Raw genomic sequence first — 12,396 nt, forward strand, 5'->3', positions numbered from 1 at the left:
AGTTTGTATGGATTTCAAATGTGCATGCTAAATCCTCGCGCTGATATTATTAAAAAATGGGCTGTGAATTCTACCCAAACATCCAACAAAGGTACGGATGAATACTCCCAATCTACAGAAGAAACCAAGAATTCTGTTTTCAGTTCCACCCATGTACATTTTGTACTAGCAAGACATTACTAAAAAAGTTTTTTCTTTGGAATGGATGCCTGCCAAATATCACCAGTCCCATTCTGTGCACTTGTTTGTCTGAAGTTGTGCATCTTGCATTTCAATATATCTCTACCGTCTTACACACTCTACTTTTTTACTTTCACCAGGTGCAAAGTTCTGCACAAGCCACATCATAATATAAGAAATATTTAACAAGGTGATAATTTAAATATGTGTTAAAGAGCCTACAAAAATAGAACAAATAATGCTTCAAAGCAAATTGACAGCACAGCCTGATAAATATAGAAGATTCAGAAAGTAAAGGTGAAATAGCTATAGTGTGCTTGTTCTTAGTACGATTTGAATGTTGATGCTAACAGGGTCTTTTAGACAAACCAGATGAGAGAGTCCAACAGGCGAGGATCCACGCAGTTAGATGAGTGCTAGCAGAGTTGTGTAGCAAATTAAGTTCCAGAAAAATCTCATTTCTTCCTATAATTGGTGGGAAATTTGGTACCCCAATGACCATTAGAATTATACTTAATGGAGAAGTGTGCAGCTGATAGGGCTATTGATAGCAAATGGATCTAAGAAGAAGGGCCGGACAAAGAACAAGTCACTAATCTCAAATAAATCATACAATACAATACAGTTTATTTTTGTATAGCCCAAAATCACACAGGAAGTGCCGTAATGGGCTTTAACAGGCCCTGCCTCTTGACAGCCCCCCAGCCTTGACTCTCTGAGAAGACAAGGAAAAACTCCCAAAAAAAACCTTGCAGGGAAAAATGGAAGAAACCTCGGGAAAGGCAGTTTAAAGAGAGACCCCTTTCTAGGTAGGATGGGCGTGCAGTGGGTGTCAAAAGAAGGGGGTCAATACAACACAATACGCAGAACAGAACAAATCCTTAATACAGCATAATAATACAAATTTTAGAAGCGCGGAGCAGAATTTAACTGTAGATGATATCACATAATAAGATTTGGATATTTTTAGAGTCCTGGAGACCTCATCCATCAAGCTGCCTCCCCATTTGGCCATTCCACGGCTGAAACGTTGCTCGGCCAGCCAATCCAATGAAAGGACCCTCTTTCCCATGATTCCTGTGATCCTCCATCAGGGATGACTTTACCATAGGCAGGCAAACAACTTGGCAGGTGGGCCGTGGCACCAAGTGCCACATTTGAGTACCGAGAACAGAAACAGAATAGGTGAGGGTTAGTAACAAATTATAATTATCATGTTACTTATGTTTTAGTGCTAATGACTAACAACAGAGATGCAGTCTGTACAGTTAATCAGCAGCTCTAGTCAGGATATGCTAAACTGAAGTAGTGAGTCTTCAGCCGAGATTTAAAGGCTGAGACCGAGGGGGCATCTCTCATAGAAGCAGGCAGACCATTCCACAGTTTAGGGGCCCTGTAACTAAAAGCTCAACCTCCCACTGTTATTTTATTAACCCTTGGAATCATAAGCAGACTGGCATCTTGAGATCTTAATGTGCGCTCAGGTTTGTAAGCCATGATAAGTTCAGACAAGTAAGCCGGACCTTGGCCATTTAATGCTTTATATGTTTAAAGAAGGATTTTGAAATCTGCCCTAAACTTAACCAGGAGCCAGTGTAAGGATTTAAGAACTGGAGTTATGTGTTCATATTTTCTTGTTCTTGTAATAATTCTTGCAGCCGCATTTTGGATTAACTGGAGGCTGTATAAAGAACAGTTTGAGCAGCCAGTGAACACCGCATTGCAGTAGTCAATCCTACTAGAGATAAATGCATGAATTAATTTCTCACAATCCTGTTTATTTAGAAAGCGCCTTAATTTCCTAACAATTTTAAGATGGAAGAAACATGTTTTGGACAACTTTGTAATATGTGCTTTAAATGACATGCTAGAATCAAAGATAACTCCTAGATTGCGGGCTGATTCAGTAAAATTAATTGGGATTCCAACTGAGTTAAATGATGACAGAATATTGCTGTGATCAGCGTCATTCCCTCCAACAATTAACATCTCTGTTTTATCTGTATTTAAAGACAAGTAGTTCTCATTCATCCACTCCTTTAATTCACTAACACAACTAATTAAAGACAACATCGGAGAAACTTCATTTGATTTAAATGAAAGGTATAACTGGGTGTCATCTGCATATGAGTGAAAATTAACATTATGTTTCCTAATTAGGGATCCCAGTGGAAGCATGTAAAGTGAAAACAGTAGAGGTCCCAGTACTGAGCCCTGCGGGACACCATATTGAACTTCTGTGTATAATGATGGAGTACTGTCAGCACATTTCTGTACATATTGGAATCGATTTGATAAATAAGAACTGAACCAAGTGAGCACGGGGCCTGTAAGCCCAACATCATTTTCTAGCCTGTGCAGTAAAATAGAATGGTAAATGGTGTCAAATGCTGCATTTAAGTCTAACAACATAATAACAATGGAGTTTCCTTCATCAGAGGATATCAGAATGTCGTTTACAACCCGCGTTAGTGTCGTTTCTGTACTATGACCAGTGCGAAAACCAGACTGGAATTTCTCAAATAAATTGTAATGCGTAAGGTGTGACTGAAGTTGATTGATGACTACTTTTTCTAGTACTTTAGAGAGAAATGGTAAATTTGAAACAGGCCTATAATTATTTAGTATGTGTGGGTCTAGGTCTGAATCATATACTGTATATGCTAGAGCAGACATACCTGGACCCATTTTTAGAACCAGGCTTAGGTAGTGGAGTTTGCTAGTAAGTGCCTTGTGGTTGGGTAAGCCTGGATTGTGTCATTCTGACAAAGTCATGTGGAGTCATGATGTGCATCCACAAGGTGAAGGTTGTGGTTTCAGATTTAATGCAATGCCAGTTGAGTGATAAGGAAGATGAAGGCATGTTTATGCATACTTGACCTTGGCCATGGAAAGTGGCTCTTGGGGAATGAAACATAAAATCTCTGGTGGGAAGGTTCTGGGGCTTCTTTATGAGGTTGAGCTAGGCTCACTCCTATGCACGGCATTAGCTGTGGGACCAGAATTCTTGATAAAGGGTGGTCTTTCTTCTACTCTGTTTTCTCATAGGATGAGTTCTGAATGGGTAGGAGTAAATTTGGGTAGCATAAAAACTGTTCATGTACAAATAGTACAAAAAGAAGATTCAGAAAGTATTCAAAGTCCTTCACTTGCTGCACACTTTTTTGTGTTGTAGATTGAATTTTGAATGGATAAATGAGGTATTTTTGCCGATAAATCCACACTCAGTAATGATGAAAAAGTACTCAGGCCCATAATTCAGTACTTTGTAGAAGCCTGTTTCCAGCAATTACAGTTTTGAGTAATTTTCAGTAATTCTTTTCAAGTTTTACACAGATGGATTTGTGCAGTTTACCCCATTCTTCCTGGCAAATCCTCTCAAACATCAGGAATTTGGATGGGCAGCATCTTTAAACTTCCATCTTTAGGTCTTTCCACAGATGTTCTACGAGGTTTAAGTCTGGCCTTTGGCTGGCCAATCTCAAGGACAGTCAGATTTTTTTCCTGAAGCCATGCCAGCGTTTTCTTGGCTGTATAATTCTGGGCCACTGTCGTGCTGAAAGGTGAAGCATCACCCCAGTCTAAGGTTGCATGCACTCTGAAGCAGGTTTTTTTTTTCAAAGGCCTCTCTGTATTTGGCTTCATTCATTCTTCTCTTAATTCTGACTGGTCTCCCTGTTACTGCTACCACCAACATCCTTCACTGTAGGGATGGTATTAAGCAGCTTGTGAGTAGTACCTGTTCTTAGTGGTTGGAGTTCTGCCCACAGAGCTCAAGTTGTGACTCATCAAACCAGATAATCAGAGCCCTTTAAATGCTTCTTGGCAAACTCCAATAGATGTCAGCCACTCTACCATATGTACAAGATTGAGGGAATGTTGCTGAGAATATTTTAAGAATTTATTTACAGTAATGTATTAAAAAAGGAAAAGAATTAAGATAGTTTGCCTAAAAGGACAAATAAAAAAAATATATAACAAAACTAAGTAAGAGATTAAAAACCAGAATGACCAAAGACACATTTCCAAAGGTTAAAAATTCAATGGGTGGCGCAGTGGGTAGCGCTGCTGCCTCGCATTTAGGAGACCTGGGTTCGCTTCCCGGGTCCTCCCTGCGTGGAGTTTGCATGTTCTCCCCGTGTCTGCATGGGTTTCCTCCCACAGTCCAAAGACATGCAGGTTAGGTGCATTGGCGATTCTAAATTGTCCCGTGTGTGTGCTTGGTGTGAGGGTGTTTGTATGTGTGCGCCCTGTGGTGGGTTGGCACCCTGCCTGGGGTTTGTTTCCTGCCTTGCACCCTGTGTTGGCTGGGATTGGCTCCAGCAGACCCCCGTGACCCTGTAGTTAGGATTTAGTAGGTTGGATAATGGATGGATGGATGTAAATTCAATAAAAACAAGACACAGACAATCAACAGAATTTAATGCCACAGCAAGGTAGAGAAAACCACTCAGCCTATTATAAATACTGTGGTTGGAACACTCAGCTGAAATATAAGGGGGCCCTGCCTCACTTGGTTCAAAAAAATTAGGTTAAAACCAGAAGCAACAACTTACTTGAAAAAGAAGCTAACTACACTAATTGAGACTTTTATATATGGAGTATCCACCTGGAAGATGGTCTCACGAAAAAAAAGCAAATTAAAAATTAACATTGTCCAACTAAATCAAAATATAACATAGACTTTAGAAAATGGAATCCTTTTGTGTCATACCATAAAATACACAAAAACACAAATTGAACATTAATAAGCAAAACAATTTTTTTGTAGAAATACATCAAAAACAAAGAAACACATGATCAGTATTTATTAAATGATTTTTAAAGGACAACAAAAGAACTGAATAAAAAAGAAAAAAACATCTCAGCCGGGTGTCATGAATATTTCCTAAGAAATGGTTATTAAGAAAGTACCAACATGATAGAAATTCAAGGTGTAAGCCATTGCTTACAAGATTGCATTGTCGCAGATCTAGTCCATATTAATTACATGCCTCAACATTCCCACAAAATCTGTCACTATTAAATCAATTTCCTTGGATTTTATGTAATTCAAACAAGGAAAAGGGCTGTGTATTTCACCTTCTACTTAGCCACTGATGCTGCTCTGAGAAAGAATGAAATCAAAAAGATTTGATACCCACCCTCGTCTTAAGACCTGGCCCGGACTACCACCTTACCCACTGCATCCACTGAACAGTGTCATCTACAGACAGAGGACTAGCTTCAGCGACAGACTTTTGTCACTGTCCTGCTCCACTGACAGACTGAGGAGATCGTTCCTCTCCCACACTATGCGACTCTCCAATTCCACCCAGGGGAGTAAATGCTAACATTATTCAAAGTTATTGTCTGTTTTTACCTGCATTTTTATTACTCTTTAATTTAATTTTGTTTTTTGTATCAGTATACTGCTGCTGGATTACGTGAATATTCCCTCTATCTATCTATCTATCTATCTATCTATCTATCTATCTATCTATCTATCTATCTATCTATCTATCTATCTATCTATCTATCTATCTATCTATCTATCTGTCTCCTCAGTGGCACGCAATACCTTAATAATAAATACGTCATTTCAGCTACAGAAGAGTGGCTGTTGGATCAAGACAAATTTTTTTATATGAGTTGCATACCAAAACTTCATGAACATTATAATAAGTAAGTTAGTGCTGACAGGGATTATGTGGAAAAATAAACTTATTTGGTTTAACTTGTGTTTCTCTTTTCAAGCACTCTTTGCACATGTATTTTATTTTCTGTTGTAATGGTGAGAGCAGCAGGGATTTGTTATAAAGTCAATGATTCATCAATGTTCTTGAATATTAAAAAAAGAGTTTGGCAAAACAGAAAATAACAAGCTATGTTGGGCTGAAATTGCCTGTTTAGTAATGAAAAATGCCTGCTTTAAATTTTCCGACTAATGATGAACAAGCCTCAAAGGACAGCTTCATGTATGCCATCGCCAAATAATTGTAAAGATCACTGGCAAAAAAATGTTTGTCTCTAAGGACTTCAACAGTTGTGTGGCATAAAATCAGGCCGCTAACAATAGTCCACTTCTGGCCTGAAAGCCCAATCGGGGTACATTGCATCAAGCCCCATTTTCTATGTATTCTGCATCAGCTTGTAATTCAAGGAAAATATCTTGCGTTGGACTAAATCCATCTATCCATTGTTTGGTGCATTGTCATGACTGTCTGATCATCTGTCTGTCAGCATGAAACAACTTGGCTCCCAGTGGACCGATTTAACTGAAATTGGAAATCCATCCATCCATCCATTTTCTAACCCGCTGAATCCGAATAGGGTCACGGGGGTCCGCTGGAGCCAAACCCAGCCAACACAGGAACCAATCCTGGGCAGGATGCCAACCCACTGCAGGACACACACAAACACACCCACACACCAAGGCCAATTTAGAATCGCCAATCCACCTAACCTGCACGTCTTTGGATTGTGGGAGGAAACCCACGCAGACACGGGGAGAACATGCAAACTCCACACAGGGAGGACCCGGGAAGCGAACCCGCGTCTCCTAGCTGCGAGGCAGCACCGCTACCCACTGCGCCACCATGCCGCCCGAAATTGGAAATCTTTATTCTTCAATTGGGAAAGTTGCAATTTTAATTGAGATATTTGAAACAGAGCACCTTGTACTAATTTTTGATATTGAAAAAAAATCCCTTTTAAAGATAATTGGTGAACTTTTACACTTGTCTACCTTAAAACAGAAAAATGTTCTGTATAATGTAAATTACTGAAAACTGTATTCATAACATACATTTATATCTGGCTCTTTGAATAAATAGATAAATAAATGTACTAAGTTTATAAACAGTTTACTAAGCCCTTGAATACACTCTAATATTACACAATGTATACATTCTCTAAATTGTTTAACCCTGCTTAATAAGTTTCAGGACAGTGAGTGTTGGAAATTCATTACAATGAATGTGTTACCTAAATTTGGAGCATGCTTGGGCATTGTGCTTTATTCATTATGAGTCATGGAACTTCTCACTTCAGGCTGTGTGCCGTGTGTTATCACTGCTTCACATTTTCCTGACATTAAGCTGTTGACTGCATGCATTTTGGACCAGCATAAATGGAAGTATTTGCTTAGGTGTTGTAATAGTTCCTTGCCTAATGCTGTCTTTCATTCTTTTTGCTCTATTGCCAATACTGATGCTCTGTGCAAGAAAGGACAGAGCCGACTATACTTCCTTAAAAGGCTGGCATCTTTCAACATCTGCAATAAGATGCTGCAGATGTTCTATCAGACGGTTGTGGCGAGTGCCCTCTTCTACGCGGTGGTGTGCTGGGGAGGTAGCATAAAGAAGAAGGACGCCTCACGCCTGGACAAACTGGTGAGGAAGGCAGGCTCTGTTGTATGCATAGAGCTGGACAGGTTGACATCCGTGGCAGAGCGGGTGCTGAGCAGGCTCCTGTCAATCATGGAGAATCCATTGCATCCACTGAACAGGATCATCTCCAAACAGCTGAGCAGCTTCAGTGACAGACTGAGGAGATTGTTCCTCTCCCACACTATGCGACTCTCCAGTTCCACCCCCGGTAAACATTAACATTATACAAAGTTATTGTCTGTTTTTAACCTGCATTTTTATCACTCTTTAATTTAATATTTTTTTTATCAGTATGTTGCTGCTGGAGTATGTGAATTTCCCCTTGGGATTAATAAAGTATCTATCTATCTATCTATCTATCTATCTATCTATCTATCTATCTATCTATCTATTTTATCTAATAAGCTTGATTGAAAAACTCTTTATATAGGGGGAAAAAAACCCTTAGAGATTTTATAATATTGAGACTACATTTTAATTTTCTGTATGTTAACAGCAAGGGCCATATACCACAACCCCTAAAAATAAGAGTTTCATGTGTTGTTTTGCTTCCTCAGTCATTTACTCCATTCTAAAGGTCTTCTTTGTCTTTTCAATGCCTGAAATGGACACACTAGCTTTCATTCACAGTCCTACGCCATAGCATATTCTTCCACCCCCAAAGCTCTTAGTTCTATTTTTTCTATTTATCGCAGTTTTGTGTATTTGCCACTTTCACTCGCTGTGTTTTTCAGTGACCTCAAGTAAGAAGCAACAACCCTGAACAAAACATATGGCAAAGAGTAAAGTGTTGGTTGCTTTCTTGGCAAATTTCCCAGATGCCTTTTCTGTTCATATTTAGTCGGAATACTTTTTCCAGGCTTCCTCTTGCTAATGGGAAAGGTTTTGAGAAAATCATCTCAACACCCTCGTTCTTTCCGGACCACCCCCTGGAGCAAAGTGTTTTCAACCAGGCCTGCACAGCACACTGTGCCTGCTGCTGCTTGTTGCAGATGAGCTCTTAAATACTCAATATACCAAACTAAAATAATTCATTGACACAAATTATCTACATCCATCAAAAGTATAAAGGCTTGTGGTGAGAGTTTGAGGTCATTCAAATGCCAAAAACAGGTCCTCAGATGTTGTTGCATAAGAAAGACAGGCTCCTCAATATGACACCTGGAAATACTCTGTAATCTTAAGAAACCTGTTAGAACCCAATTGTAAAATGTGATCAAATATACTGGCTTTGCTAATCTCTTGAATGCCACCATTTACAGTAAATAGGGTAACTGTTCTTATTATACTGCTTCATATCTCTACCTGTGAAGTGTGGTGAACTTTAAAAATATCTAACTTCAGCCATTATGTGAATAAATAGCCAAACAAGGCTTCTCTAGTTCATTGTCAACCACTGATCAACCTTCTGACCATGGGCTTATGTTTTAATATTTGAAGGTTTATAAAGTGTACAATGCACAAGAATCATTATGAGTGCTCCAGCGATTGTCAATTTAAAGGTCCTATACTGTAATTTCTCTCTGTACAACATAGGGGATTAATCATCTGCCTCCGGAGATATTTAAAACATGGATTAAAACAGAACAGGAGTTTCATTACCAAGAAACCAAGAAAGAGCCAAAGTTAGCAGTGGAACACAATCTTAAAATTCAAGATGCATTTTTGCAGATAATACTAATGCTTCATAAGCAGTATTGCTGGAAATAAAATGGAAATCATTGAGGACACGTTTTAATGCTCATCGCGTCCTCTGTTACCATGCCTTCTATTATAAATATGCTCTCCTCCCAGAAAGAGCTCAGGGAGAGCTTTCTAGAATATGAATAATTCCACAAATAAAGGAAGGGTAATCAAAGAGAAGACCTGAAAAAAGGAAAGTGTAAGAAAAGCTACAAAACCTTCTATTTCACTACAGTGTCTTCTTCATAGATGCTTAGATAGCTCTTTGCCTGACAGGGGTGGCTCAGCCATCACCTTCAAGAAACACCAAACCACTCTTCTTTTTCATATTCCATTTCTCTTTATTTAATTCTCTGTCTAAAGCCTTTCATTCTAACAGTAACCTTTGTCCCAAATATTCTCCTACTTACAGATTTTATTAGGCTATACCTTGCAAATACCGCTAGTGTGACTTTGTGTTGAATGAGTGGTTGCTCATAGAGTTCTGAATGAGGCACATTACCTTCCTTGTGAGGGAGTGTCAGTTATGGCAGTATGGCCATGTGGCATGATTCCATGAAGGTGATCCAGCTCGCAGGATCCTCATTGTTGAGGACTCGAGTGGCTGGACCAGGTCAAGGGGATGCCCATGTAACACCTGGCTGCAGGGTCATTTCTGGAGGGTGGGACTGCACCGTGTGTCTGTCTGGGGTGTTGCCAACCAGGATCTGTTTTGTTGTGTGGTGGGTGCAGCAACACGCTGTACCAGTGTATACTCCCCAACCTGACCTGACCTGTACCTTGCAAAAAAGGTGTTTAACTGAAAGTGGAGAACTCCACAGTGAAATATATAAAAAGTAAAGCTGTCCACAAGGTGGAAAGAGACAGAAAATGACCTTGAAATGAGAAATAAAAGGAGCAGGCTAAGACCTACTCAAACAACAGAGCGGGGCCTGTATCCAGGAAGGCAGAAAGGGAAGCAAACAAACCAATAAAAGTAGTCAAAAATTGCCATATGTCAAACATCTAAACAAGAAAAGAAACTGTCCTAACCAAAAAAGTCCTTTTGGTAGTACAAGAAATTATCCAAAGATGGGATAAAGAACTTGCTGAGCTACCAATGGATGATGACATAACTGATGACATAACACATCATGGGTCCCCATGTTACATGACCAGAAAGGGAAATAGCAACTGTCACTGCCAGAATCACAATAGAAATAAATAAAAACTTTAAATAAGAAATATATTTGCACAAAAATTAACAGAACTGAATCTTAAACAACAACAAAAAAACAGAAATCATAACTGGTTTAAATTTTCTACTACTTTTACTCTCCCTGTTGGATCATTTCCAGAGGTTTTCGTGATTCTTATTACCTGTTTGGTATTTTTTTTTGCACCTTCACATTATTATTATACTGTATATTTCCATTACCATTTTGGGTCCCAGTTGCCATATTGTGCTTTCAGTTGCCAAAAAAATCCCAGACATGAAAAATATGTCATCGGCACAACAGTATAAAGATCAGTGTGTTGGACCCGTATGTATCTGAGTTAAAAGATAAAAGATAAAAACATAAAAAATATGTTTTGGTCTCCTGCCTTGGGCTACAGGCCACAACAAAGCCTTAGAGTCATTCTCAAAGTCAGATGCAGCTCTCTCTAAAGCTAAATGGCCACCATTTGAGAGTGCCATGTTGTTGTCCTAGGATCCCTGAAAAGCCCACTGCCTAATCAATCAATTAATTGGGCCGTGTCCAACTTGTCTTTTCCCAGTGTTGGGCAGTAAAATCTTCTTATCATTAATGGAATTTCTCTCTCTCTGCTATCTGTCCTCCAGGATTCTGGTCTCTCTCTTATGCCCAAAGCATGTTCACTTTCAGGGCACCCTTAGCACTTTACAGATTTTGCACTTCTTTGACCCATAATTAAATGCAGAGATGCTAATTTTTTTTCCTCACATTCTGGCCAATGCTGGGTCCTTCCCTTGTCTTGTACCAATTTACTGAACCATCTGGAATCCTTTGCCCTCTGGGAATTGTGCAACCCTCTTGTTTTATACTTTCCATCAGGCTTATCCCTGACTGCCATATGATGTAGTGTGTCCACTTCCAACAACTATAAAAAAATGTTCTCTGCTTATCTCTCAACTTCACAGTTTCTCTAAACACTGGGCTTACTGCCTTCCTCCCTACAGCTGAACCCTTGCCACGGACTCACTTAAAGATCCAGGTTCAACTTCCATAGGGCCAGAAAGGGCTTTCAGGCCTGGGCCAATAAATATTTTTGAGTTTACCTTAAAATTATTGGTCCCCTATGTCCATACATGGAAAGAGATGGAGCTCAGCATCAAAACACACTGCAGATGGATACTACTGTTCCCTCTATAGACTTGAGGGACTTCTATCTTGCTAAAATGAGTTCTCCCTCGTCCTTTTCGAAGTTAGATAAATAATTTGTGATTATTAGGTTATAAATGGGTTTGCTATTTGCCTTCATATATACAGTATAAATAAAGCACTTTCTTTCATCCATTTATTTTTCCATTAATTTTCTCAAACTGCTTATTCCATTGTGACGGCTTTGGGAATGTTGTGCTTAGTCAATCAACATCTGACACTAGATAAAAAACTCTGGATAGGATGACAGTTCATTACAGAGCACATTCACTGACGCTGACATTTTGGACCAGTTATGGTGGGAGAAACTTGAGTACATGGAGAAAATTCCAAACAAACAGTGAGTAGGCTGAGGTTTTAACCCAGCTTTCTGGAGCTCTGAGTATGTATTTATACATATTTCTGTATCAACGTTTCATAGTAATATTTTTTCTGTTGTCATAAAACTATGTACTAACATGACAACACATCTGTAGTCTGCTAAATTGAAGAAGGCATTAACCTCATACTAGAATTGCACTCATAGAAAAACAGATGACACAATATCAGGACAACTCCCTGTTGCTTAATATATAACATGTGTTTAATAATTACAATAAAATATGCTGATATTCCTTTTTTAAAAATAGTTTTAGTGGGAAAATGTAAGTTCCTTTTCTCTTGTCTTTTTAAGAAATTATGTTTATTTATTTTCAGCTTAAGAATAGCTGATTTGTCTGATCATGTAAGTATTAGTTACAGTAACTGTTATTTACATATTGTAATTATCTGTTTTTTGTGCT

The sequence above is a fragment of the Polypterus senegalus genome, chromosome 4 (assembly GCF_016835505.1).
Source record: "Polypterus senegalus isolate Bchr_013 chromosome 4, ASM1683550v1, whole genome shotgun sequence".
NCBI classification, from domain to species: Eukaryota; Metazoa; Chordata; class Cladistia; order Polypteriformes; family Polypteridae; genus Polypterus; species Polypterus senegalus.